Here is a 15,582-nt window from a genome sequence, read left to right on the forward strand (position 1 = left end):
CAAGTGTGCCAAAAAGTAAGAAAAACAAAACACCCGTTATCTATGTTTTGTGATGTGATATGAGTATAAAACATTTTTTTCTTTAGTATATGGAGTATACCCAACCTCAAACACTATCTGAACTTTCTGTGAATTTTTTAGTGTTGCATAGTGTTATCGGTAATCTTAGTGTCAAAACTCAATGCATAAAACGTTTGCAAATTTACAGGCCCTCGAAGGATCTCGATCCCTTAATAATACTTAGCGTGGCAAACGCTACAATGAAATTAGTGCATGTGAAGTCCATGTATCATTTTAGTTTTCGTGTACATATTTTGTCTGAACCATTTGAATTCTGCAAAATAATCCTTATGCTTGCTGAGACACATTTTAAGACTTTCATCTTTCTCTAGATTGTCTGTTTCCCATCTAAGTATACCGGGTGTCCCACGTAACACTTTCGGGCGCAATAATTCAGGTATTTTTGAACGGATTGTTATGAAATTTGAAATGTAAGTATTTTGATAGGTGAGGATTAATATGAACCGGTGAGAATAATCATTATCTTGAAAAAGTAAATTTTCCATGCCTTAATTTCATTTTGAAATAATTAAGTTTAATTAATTTGCATCACTTGATTAAACATGAAAAATAAATACTGTATGCAAAAATTCATCTCCGAAATACGTCTGGTTAGCCAAACCAATAAATTATTGCGAAAATAATTCAAAAATTATTAAAGGATAGGTAGCTATGGAACAAAAAACTGCTATCCTGGCATTTTAGACACTCTTGCGGGTATTTGATACCTGTTTGCCAAGCGTTATTGTTTGAATTTTAAGAAAATACTAATTTTCAGTCATTAATTTTTTTGAGACAGCTGTATAACCAAATCTAAAAAATATTAATGTAGTGATAAATCACAAGTATAAGTATAAATCATATTTTGCATATTTAAGATAGGATTTATTTAGCAAAATTTTGAGGTGATGTCATCAATTGTTTTTTAGGGTGGATGAGCAAATACATTCTGATCAAATATTTACCATGTTTATGATAATCTTAAACATCTCCATGATTTTAAAACATTCGATTTTGCAGTTCCTGATTAAATTAATAAAATAAATCACGCATTCAATATTTTTTTTGTGTCATCCTGTTTATGCAAATTCAAAAAATATGAATAAAATGCGGATTTATACCGCAAAATTTTGATGTTCATAATTTTGATTTTTTTCAAAAATTCTGCACTTTTCGGGTAAAACTCAATACGAAGTCATAAACTACATGTGTAGGACTATGTTATTTCATACAATTTAAAACCCATTTACTATGTGAAATTTTAAAGTGACGTCATCACATTGTTGGTGAGGACGATTAGACAAATTTTGGTTAGCGTTTTACCATCTACATGATATTCCTAATATACTCGTAAATACAAAATTTGACAACAATCGCCCCGTACTTTCGGAGATTATCTGCCCAATAAAAATCCGGGGCTGCAGACAGACGGACAGACGGAAATGGGAGACCTATTTCTTCGTCCTGTAGGGGTAATGAAAGGTCGAGAAAACGTAGAAGTAGAGAGTCGGCCGATGGACTTGATTACAATACTTCCTTTACTTACGCTCAGTAAGTAAAAAATCAACTAATTGCGAAATTCTAACGAACAGAAATAAATAAAACATTTACCGACAAATATATTCATTAAAAAAAATGGAATAAAAACTAAATGTTGCTTTAAAAAGATTGTTGTCGAAATCTACCAATAGATGTACAAATTAGATGTAGCTAAAAGAATGATCTCTTTCAATTAATATTAAGTGAGGATCAATTAATTTAGAATATAATCAAGTTCCTATCTTCAAATAAAAATTAAGTAAAATATGGATACGTAGATCATTATAGCGAATTTGAAAATAAGAGAGGATTAAAAAAACACTACACTTACAGAAGTATACAATTTTGCACTTTTCAAATTACATTCAGTTAAACGCTTTGGTGACCTGACCTGACCACGTTCATTATAACTGTAAGTGCTCATTCACAATGGGCATAAAGCATAAGGATGTCATAAGCATTAATGCATAAGAATTTATGTTTAGTGCTCTTATTATGCTTCTATTCGTTTACAATGAGCATAATGCTTATGACATCCTTATGCTTTATGCCTATTGTGAATGAGCACTTATGCTCATTGTGAACGAATACAACCATAGAGCACTAAACATAAATCCATATGCATTAATGCTTATGACATCCTTATGCTTTATGCCCATTGTGAATGAGCACCAAGGCATAATTATGCAAAATTTTGAGGAGTCGTTTTCTAATTTCTGAAATTAATTGTCAAATGTTGTATAATTTTTATAATTTTTCAAAAAATTTACATATATCGTCTACTAAATATAAATACAACTATCTGATTTAAAAAAAAATAATTTTTAACTTTCATTTGTTTTTATCTACGACATACAACTTTTGTTTTTTAAATTACACCAAACACCCTGAATATTTTTTTAAGATTCATGTAGAGATTTTTTCTAAATTTATTGATGTATCATTGTGTACATAATACGTTAATATTTTCAAACATTAATAATTTAATACATCATATTTGCAATAAAATGTCTTGAGTTAATAATGTTTTCGTATAGAAGTTTAATTTTCAAATTTAAAACTCCTATACATTAATAAGTGTTATAAACCGTGTTAAACTTGCTATGTAACAAAAGTTTTGGTACATTTTTCAGTTACAGTTACCTTGCTATAAAAATTAAATTAATTTTTACCACAGCTTTTTAACAAAATGCGAAACATAGTACATCAATGTATTCAGAAAAAAACATCACAGGAATTAAAAAAATATCTAGGATGCCATTTAAAAAACAAAAGTTGAATGTCATAGGCAAAAAAAAGAAAATTAAAAATCAGTTTTACAATTAAGATCGCAATACATTTAAAATGATTTAATTTGATCTATTCAAAAAAATAAGATAGCTACGGTCCCGGGCTATTTTTTTTTTCGAACATATGGTATATTTCAACTAAAAAACCTTATTTTTATTATTTTTATTAAACATAAGGCTGAATTATGTGTTTATATAGTTAATAAGCATTTTACCCCCGTCTCCACAATAATCCTAAACTGTATCTTGAATTTCAAAATAATCTGTATAGTATATAATTTTGGAAATTGTCTCTAACAAGAACGGCGGACAAATGGCAATGAAAGACATAATTTTTCATATTCTAGGTCTAATAAGAGTTATGTAACATCGAGAAAACATGAAACTAGCCATTCCTCAAACGATTCATTGTAAAAATTCTTTATTAATTCAAATAACATATTTTTACTTAATGCAAGCAGTCAGATACAAGTAGAATAAGAAAAGTACTCATGATTTTCTTAAATACTGAACTGATCTGCTAGAATGCAGTGTTGCAGATTTACGGATCTGGTAACGTTGGTCCGATGTGGACGATTTTATGCAGGCAGATATTATATACAGCTAAGCGACACGACGCCCTCTGCAGAAAAGGGGAATGAACTATTTCTGTATAAAATTTGACGTTCAACAGTTTTACCAGACCCACTTTTTTATTTCAATTTTTAATTGTACTGGGCCCAAGAAGGCGATATACATGGTTAAACGTTATCAGACCCGAACCCGGGTCTGGTAACGTCTCAAAAGGTCTGGTAACGTTTACTAGATATAGCGAGTCGGGACTGTGTAAGCGGTATAACAACTATATATATATATATAGAGCAACAAATGCTTATCCTATAATTATCCCTACGACGATTCCTACCACTACCACCACTACTACAACAACTACTACTACAACTACTATTATAAATTTAAATACACTTCATTTTTGAATACAGGTCCCTAACATTTACACTGTTCTCCCCCAGTTTCTTAATTTCCCTTTTAACGTCACTGCACCCCCTTTGCTCCTCCACTAGCTGTCTTTGTAATCGTGCAATATCCTTCGTTAACTGTTTAATGGTCTTCACATACTTTTTCCTCCTGGTTATGAGCTCCTTCTGCCGCACCACACTTTGTCTTTTGACCGCCCTTAATTGGGCCCTAAACCCGGCCAAAAGTGCACCAGCACTTTTGACATCTTCAAACTCATCTGCTGAGTCGTCATCGGTCACTGACGACCCAGCAGGGGAGGAGGATGTCGCAGCACGATGGTCAGCAGGGGAGGAGGATGTTGCAGCACGAGGGACAGCACCAGAGGCAGCAGGGGAGGAGTATGTCGTAGCACGACGAGCAGCACCAGCAGCAGCAGGGGAGGATGATGTCGCAGCACGAGGGGCAGCACCACCACCAGCAGCAGCAGGGCAGGAGGGTATCGCAGGCGGAGAGCTGGGCCTTTCCTGTTCTGGAGTAGCTCCAGCGGGCGCCTCCGTTACCTGTTGCTCCTCCGACTCCATCTCTTCGCATATACTTCTCAATAAGTTCAGGCATTTTCCTGGTCGCTCAATGTCGAAAATACCTGGACTAAGATGGATGGGCAGCGGAGACAGTTGCCGTTCTTCTTGGCTGGAGGTTGAGGCCGATGCTTCAGGCGAACGTAGTTTTCGGAGCTTTTTGAGGTCCTCCTCCGACAGATCATCTATCAACCTCAACGTTGGTGGTGATGGTTGTGGTGCTGGTGGTGGTGGTGATGGTGCTGCTGCAGCGAGCAAGGGGGGCTACAAAATAAATAAATATTCCTTAATTATTGTTTCAAAAAGAAAAAAACATTGCAATAATATTGAAAATATATATATATATGAAAAACATATGAAAATAAAAAAACCTACCTGAATTACGATATCTTGCAAAATGTTAATTTTGGGCTTCTTTAAACTTATTGAGTATTTCATCTTGATCACTTTTAGTCACTGCAACGCGTATAAACACACAAGAACTAATAATGACGCTTATGAGTCCAAATAGAATATATATAGGAAAAATAATGCAGAATAAGGAAAAAATAAATTAGGTAGAAGGGTGAAATGCCAGATCAGCAATTTATTATGTCCATATATGGACATTTAGAAGATTGATATATTTCAAGGTCGCGAAAAAACTATTTCCGTGAGAAATGCAATTCGGCACTTTTCATGAGACATACAAATCAGCAATTTGTTGCATTTTCTTGAAGACGTCCTCTTCTCGGAAATTAAGAGTTCAAGGTTATGAAAAAACCTATTTCCGTGAGAAATGCAATTCCGCAATTCTGTAAACACGTGCTCTCCTCGGAAATTAAGAGTTCAAGGTCATCAAAAAACTATTTCCGTGAGAAATGCAATTCAGCAATTTTATGCGAATTCGGTGACTTGCATCGAGTGTTGTCTTTGAAGACTAATTCTAGCCGATATTGCAGTTGGTTCGAGGAAGATATATTTTTTGAATAAAACATACGTTGTTGTTCATGCCCATCTTTAATTTCTAACATTTCTCTAAAAGTAGGTCCCAATATCCTACTATTACAATCATTATCGTGAATATGACAAAAATTGAAGCAAACCATACACGATTGTTTCTTAAACAAAAATCAATCACTTCCTTTGAACTGCGACTGCTCTTAGTATTTTCTATTATTAACCAATTGGAAAATTTGTGATTTTCTTCTTCGGTTTTTATCTTGTACGTCAAATGATTCTGATGATTCGATTAGATCGATCGGTGTCATTTTTTCCCAACATTCTTTTTCGTACGTCTGAATATACAGCAGACTTATATTTGAAGTGGTGTAGATATACAAGTTGTTTTCAACAAGCACACTTAATAGTATTATCACACTTTGCTAGGTAGAAACATCTTAGACTTATCTTCTTGTACACGTTGATACTTGTAGGGAAGAAGTTTTTAGAGGTGGTAAATGGTGGTGTGGTAAATGATGGTGGTAGGGTAATAGCGATAGAAATAACAAATTATTGTTTTCTTACACCATATTAATCCCCACCCCTACTTTTTTCCCTCCATTTTTATTACAGTATAGATTTTCTTGATAACTCTAAAGTTGATGATTCAGTTGCTTTCCTCATGTTTCATTTTTCGCTGACTTGAATTTATTTTTTACGATCACGTTTTCAACTAAAAGTTGCATTTTTTTCGTGTATATAAGAAGGTGCGTTTCTATAAGGATGTGAGTTGAGTTTACACATTAGACATGTTCTCATTAAAAAACAAAAGTTTTATTTCTCGGCATCTTGATATAAATTCATTGAATGAAGAAAAACGCAGTATCATCCACGGAGTCGAATGTTTGTTACGCCAAAAATTTTCATCGTGCAGAACTTTCATGGCTGGTGGATGTGGCGCATTCCTCTTGGACCGGACGTCTTCTTATACAGACAGGCGCGGATACAGGATTTCGTTCAGGGGGGGGCAATTTTTGTGTGATTTTACCTAACTACCAGAAATTCGTTCTAAACAAAAAAATTTATTAAATTTTAGCTAGTATACTCTTTTTCACATAACATGGGTGACATTTGGTTCTTTTCATTACACGTATAGTGTACAGTAGAACCTCTCTCTATAATCCTAATTCCTAATTGGGAAAAAGGTGTGTTCGGATTAACGATTTGTTCAGATCAGCAATTTTCGCAAAAATCTGAAAGGGAATTGAATAACAACTTCATACACAACTGAAAACAAACTTCAAGAAATAAACCTAAATTTTATTAAACAAAAATTAAAGAATTCTTAAGCAACAATGAATAATAGATACATTCTAAAAAAATATTACTCCGTGACCATAAACACGCTATCTTTTTAGAATAAACACCCCGGGATCTATACCCTGAAATTTTTCAGAATTTTTAGATGAATTTTTCAAAAATGAAATTTTCCATTATGTATTCGTATTACCTCCATTATGCAAATTTCGACCCATTCTCGACGATTTTCGAAATTTAACTAAATATATTTTCTTGTAGATTTTGGACCTCAGAAGTCACTTCTGGCTTCATTTCTTCGATAACTTAAACCATTTTTCCAAAATCGTCCAGTTGAAATATCGCAATTTTTAAAAATTTCGAAAAATTCGAATTTCACAGCGAATTTTCCGAAAATATTGCTCCGTTACCATACACATGGTATATTTTTGGAATCAGCACGTCGGGATATATATCCCTGAATTTTTTTAGAATTTTTAGGGAAATTTTTCAAAAATGAAATTTTTCTCATGCAAATTTCGACCCATTTTCGACGATTTTCGAAATTTAACCAAATACTTTCTCTTGTAGATTTCGGGTCTCCGATAACTTCATCCGTTTCTCCAGAATTAGTTAATTAATTTAGTGCTTTGAAATATCGCAATTTTTAAAAATTTCAAAATATTCCATACAACATATGCAGAAAGATCTTGCGTCATTTTTGGAAGTAGATACATGTTTTCAAGTTCAGTTCGGATTGCAGAGTTTTTGTTCGGATTAAAGAGGCATCGACTTCAAATAGCCTCTGTTCGGATTACTGGATGTTGAGACAATCGTGAGTTCGGATTATAGAGGTTGTACTGTATTTACAAAATGAAATATGATTTCAAAATTTTGAAATTGGTCAAAATAAAGTACCTCGGTCGTGTGTCAGGGGGGGGCAATTGCACCCATTGCCCCCCCCCTGGATCCGCGCCTGTATACAGACATTGATATTTACGTCGAAATTAATGAAAATATACAAGAGTGGATGAGAGATAATTGCGCCGGCAGTCGCATCTCAAGCTATCTCTATCAATCCAAATGGCCCTACTGTTATTTGGATTTTGAATCATTTATATTTAATATAATTTTTATTGAATCTCGTCCTCAATTATCCTTGGAAGCCAGAATCTTAAGTATCCTTAAATCGTTTGACTTAACCGTTTGTAAAGTGGCAATACACTTTCCAAGAAGAGGAAATCCTGTTCTGGTAGAATGGAAATTAACAGACGTGAATTTTAACAAGGTAGAAAAAAAAGATCGTATCACCAAATATAAGGAAAGATTAAAGGAAAAGAAGTTACAACTCGAGCCAAACAGTTTGGCTATGTCAGCCTATACTGTGGTGGTGGATCATGATGACTCATTGCGTGCTGCTGGACAAATACTTTGAAACATATGAAATAACTCATTATTATTGTATTGAATTGTGGCGTTGATGCTCTTAGATTAACAAGTTGAAGGATATTAAATAAAACAATCAAAACTAGCTAATTGTTTTATTGAATTATACATTTGTTGGAGTATTCTGTTTGCTAAAATAACTGAAACAAATTAATACTAAATAAAGTAACACACAAAATACGATTACAAAAGTAAGTGCTCCTATCGAAGTAAATATCCATAGGGGAAGTTCAGCCTCCCAGTGTTTTCTCTCCCTCTCCCAGGCATCCCGATGACAGTTGAAAATATGTTTTCTCAGCCTCTTCTCTAACAGCCTGTGGCTGGCATTATAAGGACAAATGATAAATTTTTCTATACAGAAAAAAAAAGTTTTTAGAACTTCACATACTACAACAAAAATATATAAGCTTCCCCATTTCTGCTGTTCAGTATTAACTTATGTACTTGCAAGATAGTTATCAATTCGTTCTTGTGTGTGTGTGCGATCGTTAATTTATACACCATATTAATCCCCACCCTTGCTTTTTGAAGAGAGGCCCCGTTACAATCACTTTTATGTGGTTTGAGACGATATCTGGTATTCCTGCAGATACTACAGCCTACTGTCTTATTCTTCACAACCGAATGGTAAAATACATCCCTGCACAAGATGTCGTCAGAGTGTTGTAAATAATTTCATCTGTTATTGTATTATATTATGTTTGGGGGTAAACAAAACTACATATAACCCATTTCTGTGTGTTTTATTCATGGCTACCAGAAATTACATGTAAAGTTTTCTTATAATCATCTAGCTTAATCGAGGGCCATTTAGTTGAATCAGGTCCCTCCGTCCATCCTAATGGTATTTCATGATTGGCTTCTCCTTTGACAATGTTCTTTTTGATTCAGTTGAAAATTCTTCGGTGCTCCTGATTTTGAGAAGGTTGAAATGCGAAAAAATCGTAATTTATTATTGTTAAAGACTAATAGAAAGTACTGAGCGCTTTATGGTTTGCCAAATACGCAGCCCGACACATAAATTCATCCACGCACTGGTCGATCCTTCGATAATTTTTCCGGATATTTTCAACAGGATAGAATATATCTCCAAGATTCTGCCAGCGATTATCACTCAATAATTTATAAATAACACATTTATACGTTAGAGTATTGTCCAAGTAGTTGGTGATCATCAAAAACTCCAAAGCAGCATAATTTAAACTTTCAGTTTGGTCTCTTTCGCATACATGTAGAAATGCATCAATGTAACCATCGACACATTGCTTTCTTTGTAGCAGAATACAAATGTCAAGTTTATAAAAATCACTTTCACTTTCGGCAATCCATTTAAACACTTCGTCCGGTACAATAAAATCTTTTTTATCAATGAGATGAAGGAATAAATTTAATTTCGTTCGATCACTCGCAGCTGGTTTAAGATATGTTTTGTACACACTTTCGGATGCACAAAATGCTTGTAGATCAACAAATTGTCTCAAGTCAGACATTGTTGTAATAATAAAATAACAAACATCGAATCATCCGGGAAATTTAATTGCTTATATATGACAATCCCCACTTTTTTTAAATTACGTGCGAAATATGATATCCCCAAGGTTTCGTATGCGTTGCAAATCTTGTGACAATTCTTTTGTCATCATTGGGGCTGAGAACTACTTTCTCTTGTTTTACTGTGTAAACAGTATGATGTTTGGACTTGATGAGTCTTTGTGATTTTTCGTAACTTCGATTATTAAATAAACATTCTTTGTAATTTTCAAGCGTTATTGTTTTAAGTGATGCTTTTGTACTACCTTTGGATTTCTTAACTAATTTTTTATTGAAATCAGCACTTGTAATTCTATATGCGTACATTTTAGATCTGAGACCCACAAATTCTAGCATAATCTTACCGTTATTTTCATCTTTCATTAAACCTGGTACTTTCTTATTTTTGAGTTCTATACCATAATTCATAGTTAGAAGTATCAAATCGATGTGAATCTTTCTTAATATATTTCTATATATCGTCTACGTGAAATTCATAAATTAGGCTGTCAGTGTCGGTGTAAAGTAACTTAGCATTATTTTTAAATGTTTCCTTAATATAGTCATAATGAAATTCATAGAGAAAAGTTTTATGAATATCTAAAATGCAAAAACCAACATAAATTGATTTATTCAAAAATACTTCTAGTTTACTCATTTCGATTATTGCTGAATCATCGTCAAATACAACAGAACTGTGAAAATTTGGTTTAGATATAAGAGAACGAACTCCCCATCTTCCCTCCCATTTACTAACCAATCGAATATCGCGATGTTTTCTTACATTTTCCATGCATTTACCATAAATAGCATTAATCATTAATTTAAAAAAATCTTTTTCAAAATCGTTCTTTGCTTGCTGCCTAAGTTTTGTATTTAAATCTATATATTCCTTTAACCACGCAGATTGTTTGAATTTCATAACACGATGTACACATTTTATTTTGATACCAAATTTTGTATACTTTTTTAAATTCCTATAATGAATAATATAATTTTTCTTGCGATATAAAGTCAACAATAACTTCTTAAGTTTAGATTTTGAAATGGGCGGTATCATATGCTCTGGAGTTAATGGTAAATCAGTATGTATTTCATGTAAATCTATTGGATAATCTAAATCGCATTCAATAATATAACCGATTGCTGAATTTTCTGGAGTATCTAAGATATCAGCCATATTGAAATTTTCTACAAACTCAAATTCTCCATACGGTAAATATTGAGACATTGCCGCTCCGTAAAGGTTGTTAACATCAAAATACATTAAATAGGTACTATCTTTCGAAGGATCATATTCTTCTTTTGACATGTATTTGTTATTGGCTTTACCGTATCTATTGGAACACTGCGAAACTCCACCTCTAATACCTCTTTCTACAAAATGAACTTTATCTATATCCGTTAAAAGTTCTAGTTTAATTTCTGTTGTCTTTAACATAGCATCAAATGTTAGGCCCGGAGCCGTATAATAATGCAACGGATCAAGTTGATAAGTATTTAAACAAGTAGCTCGAAAAGCTTCAAATAGATCGGCTAGAAGAAGCACATCAGTTTTTAAATATAAATCAGAATATTCTCCTAATGTATGAATATTAAAAGTATTCCATACATTGGTAACATGGGAATAATCTTCATATTTAATATTTTCATCGTATAAGCGACTATAGAAATTCTCCCTTTCGGGCAATTTTGTTTCAAGTAGTTTCTCCCAGGAGTTTATATAATCGTAAGGAAACACTACCTTTCTGTTTAACAAATTAAATTCTTCCATATTATTACAATTTGCCAACGTAATAATTTTCTGAGAATCATCTAAATTGGTGGAAAGTTTGTCTAAACTATGTGGCATAAATCTGAAAGAATCAATAAACCGTAAACTAACTTTCGTGTCTTCGACAAATTTAGTAAACGAGATATATCTTTCTTTGTTAATGGGAAGTAATTTAATATCACCTTTTATTGAATTTGAAAGTTCTTTAATAAAAAAATGGGCATCATATCCACTCATATTATGAAAGACCACAGGTATAACACACATTTCTTTATAATTTAAATTACAGCTTTGATGGGCAGCGCCTCTATACATTCCAGTTAAATGACCATTGTTAGGTCATAAGTAGGTGACCTGACGGAAATTGTGACGATCCGGCTCGTAGTACCAAATGTTAGGTCATAAGTGGGTGACTTAACGGAAGGTTTTTGTATTTGCTCGAAGGACCAGCGATCACAAATGGGTGACCACAAATGTTGGTCACAATGGATGACCAAAAATGATGGGGTCACAATGGATGACCAAAATGATGTTGTTGAAACTATAAATATAGTTTCAGTGAGACACGACTTTTCTGCTTTACGGTTTATTCGAATCTACTACTATTTAAATTTACATATTTACAAGTGGTGGTGGTGGGTGAGAGGGTGGAGTCTGCTGCACCCCTTCTCCTTCGGTCTACCTGCCTGGACCGAACAACTATGATCGCGTACTTTTATGTTATTTTCCGAAAATCCTTTTTTACATATATGACATATTTGTGAGGATTCAAACTGCTCACGTTCTTCCGTAGTTAATGTTTCCATAGAAATAACGTTCTGAAATTTATCGTTGCAAAAATGAGCCATTCGATGTAACTCCTGAACGAACCATTGAATGCAATTTTTACCACGATACAAACGAAATTTAGAAAATGAATTATCATATGAGCAGTGAAAATAGTAAGCAATGCTGTGTGCAATATGCTTTTGATAAGTTTCGGTCTTATTCGTGGTGGACATATGCTGTTTGGTACAATCAACAAGAATACTTTCGAGGTCTGCATAAATAGTAAAAGGTACTTTTTCTTGATGTCTATAATTTTGAAAATACAAGTAATTTTCGTTTCGATAAGAGATATGAGGTTCGTGCAAAGAACAAAAAAGTTCCTAAAATACGAAACGCATGCACCTGTGCCGACGGTTTTTAGTTTGAGTTTAGCATTTCGGAGAAAAGGGCAAAAGTTTGTGGTGACCGAACGGAATTAGTTAAAAATTTGTTTTTTGTGTCAAAATATTTTCAGATGAATAATCAATAGGTCCATGTAATTAAATATGTGAAAATTTGAGTTTGGGGTCAACAAATTTTCGTCAAAAAAGGTTGTCAGAATTCAAAAAAAAGTTTTTCTTGAGCAGTAGGGAAGCAAATTAGATGTTTTGCTGAAAAAAAAAATTAAAAAAACCCAAAGGATATAAAGAAAAATTGAAAATAAAAAATCTCAAAAATAATAATTTATCGAAATTTTGAAAAGTTTGTTTTTCCATAAAAAAATGCATCCTCATGAACTACTAGCTTACCGTAACCAAAAATAAATATGAGTCATAGGTGTGTTTACCGTTCAAATAGAAAAAAACTTTGTTACTCGAAAACGGTAAGAGATAGAAGGTTCGTGTATAGGACAAAAGAGATCCACAAATACGTATCATATACATCTCCATCGACGTTTTTCAACTAACTTCCAACATGGCGATGAAAAGGGCAAAAGTTTGTAGCAAAACTTAAAAAAAAATTTTGCATCAAAGTATTTATCTATACCGTTTAGTGGTAATAACGAAAAAACGTCATAGTTCGTAAGGGGAACGGGGAAAAGCTAAAAAAATTAAGGCATATGTTGAAGAAAAATAATTTTGAAAAAAGTTGAAAATAAGGGAGAAAAGGGCAAAAGTTTCTAGTGTCCAAATGGTAAGAGATAGCAAATCGGTTGAATACATCAAAACCTTCTTCTGGAACGAACGCATAAGTTTGCTCAAAAAAATCGATTCTGTTCACGTCGACCTTCATACAGGAGTCATTTTTAGTTTTTTCAAGGTCGCTACGTAAAAATTTTTTCAGGTCGAAAAAAATACCATCAAAAAGGATTCTGGTGATGCAACACTAAGGTAATAGTCTTTATATTTATTGTTATATGACTACTACCATCACAACTAAATACAGTAAGACATTAAAGAAAAAATTTCAAGTTAACCAAAAACCAACAAAAAAACATCAAAGAGCACCATTAAAAAAAGAGATTTGTGTATATATTTGCCACTTCTACTACTTCTATCACTACGACAATTTTCTACCAGTACAACACTAAACACCACTACATATACTATACCCTATCCTATACCCTATACACTATACAGTATACACTATATACACTATTCACTGTACAAAATGAATCCTATTTAATTAGTTTTTTACTTCTTCAGCACTGCTTTCACAATTTTTCAAGTTTTTGTTGAGTTCATACAGTTCTTTTTGGCTTCCGCAAGAAGTCTTTGGTAATCACACACTTCTCATAGTTTTTGACGTTTTTCTCACAGCTCGTCTTTTTCTTAAGGAGGTCGAACCTTTTCTTTTTATGCGTTCGTTCGGCCTCCCGGCACTTCGAAAGGAAAGACGCCAGAAGTTCCGGTGCCGTGGATGGCGACTGGAACTGATCCTCGCTGTCCACCGTTCGAGGTGTCGGAGGTGGTGTCCGGCGGATCGGCTGCTGTTCCTGCTCCTCCTGCTGCTGCTGCTGCTGCTACTGATGGGGAGCGTACATCAGCATCAGGAACAGGAAGAGTCGAGTTCGCCTCTTCTTGTTGTTGTTGCTCCTCAGGGGTTGCCTGCATATTCTCACACAACGCCCTCAATAACTTCATGTTTTTTCCACCATTTTCTCTTCGCCATCGAACATAGATGGCGTCAAGTCGATATCGAGAGGAGACGGCGGCTGGTAGGAACATGACGGCTGTGGAAAACTGGGCTCTGGAGATCTTCTTAATCGACTCATCTCCTCCTCCGAGAGCTACAAAATATATAAACATTACTTAGTTATTATTAAAAAGAGAAAAAGCAATCGCAATAATAATGCAAATATATAATAGATACAAATAAAAAAAACCTACCTGAATGACGATATTTTCCAGAATATTAATTTTTGGTTTTTTCAAACTCATGGAAAATTTCATGTTTATTGTAAGGACACTGTACACACAGAGAGAGACATACAAAGAGAGAATAAAAATAACTAATGACCATTATGAGTAACTACTCTAAATATATAGGAAAAATAATGCAGAATATACAAAAAAATAAATGATGTAGAGGGGTAAAATGCGGAATCAGCAGTTTTTCATGTCCATATATGGACATTTTAAAGATTGATCCAAATCAAGGTCATTTACATGAGAAATACAATTCAGCAGTTCTCATGAAAAATACAAATCAGCATTTCCGTTAACACGTGCTTTTCTTGGAATTTACTGGTTCAAACCATGAGAAATGCAATAAAACATATTAAATAACTTATTGTTGCATTAAATCGTAGCACTGATGCTGTTTAAATAAATATGTTAAAGGACATTAAATAAAACTATTAATAGTAACTAATTGTTTCATTGAATCTTACATTTGCTGGAGTATTGTATTTACTAAAATAACTGAAACAAATTAATACTAAATAAAGTAACAGACAAAATACGATTAAAAAAATTATTGCTCCTACCGAAGTAAATATCCATATCCATGGTTTTGCCAAACAATATTCTGTAACACTTGCACCGCTAGAAATCTTGTATCCACTATAATCGTCAATGATGGTGTAATTCGGTGACTTGCATCGAGTGTTGTCTTTGAAGACTAATTCTAGCCGATATTGCAGTCGGTTCGAGGAAGATATATTTTTTGAATAAAACATACGTTATTGTTCATGCCCATCTTTAATTTCTAACATTTCTCTAAAAGTAGGTCCCAATGTCCTACTATTACAGTCATTATCGTGAATATGACAAAAATTGAAGCAAACCATACACGATCGTTTCTTAAACAAAAATCAATGACTTCCTTTGAACTGCGACTGCTCTTAGTATTTTCTATTATTTCTATTAATTGGAAAATTGGTGATTTTTTTCTTCCGTTTTTATCTGGTACGTCAAATGATTCTGCATTGTTATATTTTTCG

This window comes from Zophobas morio, unplaced genomic scaffold (genome assembly GCF_036711695.1).
Source record: "Zophobas morio isolate AGI-343-1 ecotype UQ-CSIRO unplaced genomic scaffold, CSIRO_AGI_Zmor_V1 ptg000087l, whole genome shotgun sequence".
Classification (NCBI taxonomy): Eukaryota; Metazoa; Arthropoda; class Insecta; order Coleoptera; family Tenebrionidae; genus Zophobas; species Zophobas morio.